We start from the raw sequence: 3,554 nt of genomic DNA on the forward strand, positions 1-3,554 counted from the left end.
AGTGGCATGAATATGTGTTTTCTCTGAAATGTTTCAAACTTAATGCAAAATAATGGTGAAAGACAAACGTTAATTCAAATAAAGCATCACACACATACACACGAATGCAACAAGTGTATACAGACAGGATGTCTTTCTTTGTCATACTATTTACACCGATAAATCAACAATAACTACTTAAAAGTGTTTTATTCAATTTTTAAATTCGGAAAAATGTGAGAAATACAATAAAACTCAAGAAATATTTATTTGTTGGTATTCCGCTGCGTGACAAATGGAACGTAACGCTCAGTGTAATTTCGACAATTTAGAACAAATGTTCATAACCGACAAAAAGTTTTCAAAGAAACTATATACGTAATCTTTACTGGTTCGATCTGCAAGTAAATAGCTGCAGGATTCAGCTAATGGTGTACATTTCAAAAGGGAAATGGGATGAAATTGTCTCGAAGTAATTGTAACCAAAGTGTACTAAAAGATTACATAGCTCGCCTCTTTGAAGTAATTATAAACAATGTAATAAACGAGTATGTATCTCAACAATTTGATGTAATTGTAACCAGAGTACTAAAGCCGAGTAAATTTCTCAACTCGTTGAAGCAACTGTATAACTGTAACAAGAGTAATAAATGAGTATATATCTCAACTCTCTGAAGTAATTGTAACCAAAGTACAATAAATGATTACATAGCTCATCTCTTAGAGGTAATTGCAACTAGTCTAATAAACTATTACATATCTCAGCTCTTCCAAGCAATTGTAAACAAAATGTAATAAATAACAGCTTAGATGACCTCTTCGATGCATTTAATAGTCTTCAGTTTACATAATAAAACTAATTATCATGCAGGTCAAAGGTCTTGGTGAGGTCGATGAACATCATGTAGAGTGGTTGACCTTGCTCTGTGTTCTTCTCTTGGAGTTGTCGTATGGAAAATATCCTGTCTGTCGTCGACCTGCCTGCATTAAAGCCGCACTGGGATTCCAGGTGCACACGGTCCACCAGCAACTGCAGCCTGTTGAATATAATGCGGGCATATACGTTGCCAACGATGCTCAGAGGCGAGATCAAGCGAGATCCCTCTGTAATTATTACAGTCACTGAGGTCGCCATTGTTTTTGTAAACGGTATCTCGCGCATGTCTTGGGGATCCGCTCCTTCCTCCCAGCAGAGACAAAGTAGCCCATGCAGTGGCTGAAGCAATGTTCGTTTCCCACGTTCGATAGCTTCGGGCGGGATGATGTCACTACCTGGTGCTTTGTCGTTTGGGAGGGAGTCAATTGCTTTGCTGAGCTCCTCTAAGGTGGGCACTTTGTTGAGCTCGTCCATGGTTAGCAGTTTTTATGCTGCTAGGGGCCGCATCGGTGACTGACATTTCTTGGGAGTATAGCTCTAGGTAGTGTTCCACCCATCTGGCCATCTGTCATACTTAATGCAAAATAATGGTGAAAGACAAACGTTAATTCAAATAAAGCATCGCACACATACACACGAATGCAACAAGTGTATACAGACATGATGTCTTCCGTCGTCATACTATATACACCGGCTAATCAACAATAACTACTTAAAAGTGTTTTATTCAATTTTTAAATTCACAAAAAATGTGAGAAATACAATAAAACTCGAGAAATCTTTATTTGTTGGTATTCCGCAGCGTAACAAATGGAACGTAACGCCCAGTGTAATTTCGACAATTTAGAACAAATCTTCATATGCGACAAAAAGATTTCAAAGAAACTATATATGTAATCTTTACTGGTTCGATCTACAAGTAAATAACTCCAGGATTCAGTTTATGGTGTACATTTCAAAAGGGAAATGGGATGAAATTATCTCGAAGTAATTGTAACCAAAGTGTACTAAAAGATTACATAGCTCGCCTCTTTGAAGTAATTATAAACAATGTAATAAACGAGTATGTATCTCAACTATTTGATGTAATTGAAACCAAAGTATTAAAGCCGAGTAAATATCTCAACTCGTTGAAGTAACTGTATAACTGTAAAAAGAGTAATAAATAAGTATATATCTCAATTCTCTGAAGTAATTGTAACCAAAATACAATAAATGATTACATAGCTCATCTCTTCAAGGTAATTGTAACTAGTCTAATAAACTATTACATATCTCAGCTCTTCCAAGCAATTGTTAACAAAATGTAATAAATAACAGCTTAGATGACCTCTTCGATGCATTTAATAGTCTTCAGTTTACATAATAAAAACTAATTATCATGCAGGTCAATGGTCTTGGTGAGTTCAATGAACATCATGTAGAGTGCTTGACCTTGCTCTGTGTTCTTCTCTTGGAGTTGTCGTATGGAAAAGATCATGTCTGTCGTCGACCTGCCTGCTTTAAAGCCGCAATGGGATTCCAGGTGCACATGGTCCACCAGCAACTGCAGCCTGTTGAGTATAATGCGGGTATACAGTTTGCCAACGATGCTCAGAAGCGAGATCCCTCTGTAATTATTACAGTTACTGAGGTCGCCATTGTTTTTGTAAACGGTATCTCGCGCATATCTTGGAGGACCGCTCCTTTCCTACCAGCAGAGACAAAGTAGCTCATGCAGCAGCTGAAGCAATGTTGGTTTCCCACGTTCGATAGCTTTGGGCGGGATGCTGTCACTACATTGTTCTTTGTCGTTTGGGACGGAGTCGATTGCTTTGTGGAGCTCCTCTAAGGTGGGCACTTTGTCGAGCTCCTCTATGGTGGGCAGTTTTTATGCTGCTAGGGCTGCATCGGTGACTGACATTTCTTGGGAGCATAGCTCTGAGTAGTGTTCCACCCATCTGGCCATCTGTTGCTCGCAGTCAGTGATCTCCTCTCCCGTCAGAGATTTCTGGCGGACGATCCCTTTCACCATAGGGTCTAGAGCCTTCTTGATATCACAGTACATACCTTGGATGTTTCCGGATTCGGCACTGCGCTGGAGTCCTTCACATAGTTGTTACCAGTACTCGTTCGCGCACTGTCTAGCGATGTGTTGGGTGTTGCTTCGAGCGCTTCTGAGATCAGCAAGCATCCGTTCATTAGGGCATTTTTTGTAAGCTTTGAAGGCTTTTCATTTGTCTTCGATTATTGGTTCTATCCTTGATAGATGTGCGCTGAACTAGTGCCAAACGTGGCCATGGCTGTGCTGTAGATGACACCCTTCATGGCGCTCCACATGACTGTGGCATCGTGATCTGGCAGGTCTTGGAGTGCCTGGTCCAGGGCTAGTATGAGAATACAAGAGTATATCACAATTATGCTCATGCAGCTCTGAGATTTTTTCAGAGACGTACGAAAATTCAATCAAAATCCAATTAAACATTTTATAATTTCATTTGTATTAAATGTTCTAATTCGAGGTTATTAAAAGCTTATTACATGAATAAACTGCACAATTTTGCAGGTGCCACATTTTACTTAAATAAAAACAGACACCATGAAAAAGGAAAAATCAGCCAAATATATTCATATATTACCAAAACATAATGCAAATAGACTTTTTTTATATAAATTATTACAAAAAGTGCACATGTAAGATTTATAAATTCTTTGGTTG

This window comes from Sinohyriopsis cumingii, chromosome 16, assembly GCF_028554795.1.
Source record: "Sinohyriopsis cumingii isolate HCF-2022 chromosome 16, ASM2855479v2, whole genome shotgun sequence".
Taxonomy (NCBI): domain Eukaryota; kingdom Metazoa; phylum Mollusca; class Bivalvia; order Unionida; family Unionidae; genus Sinohyriopsis; species Sinohyriopsis cumingii.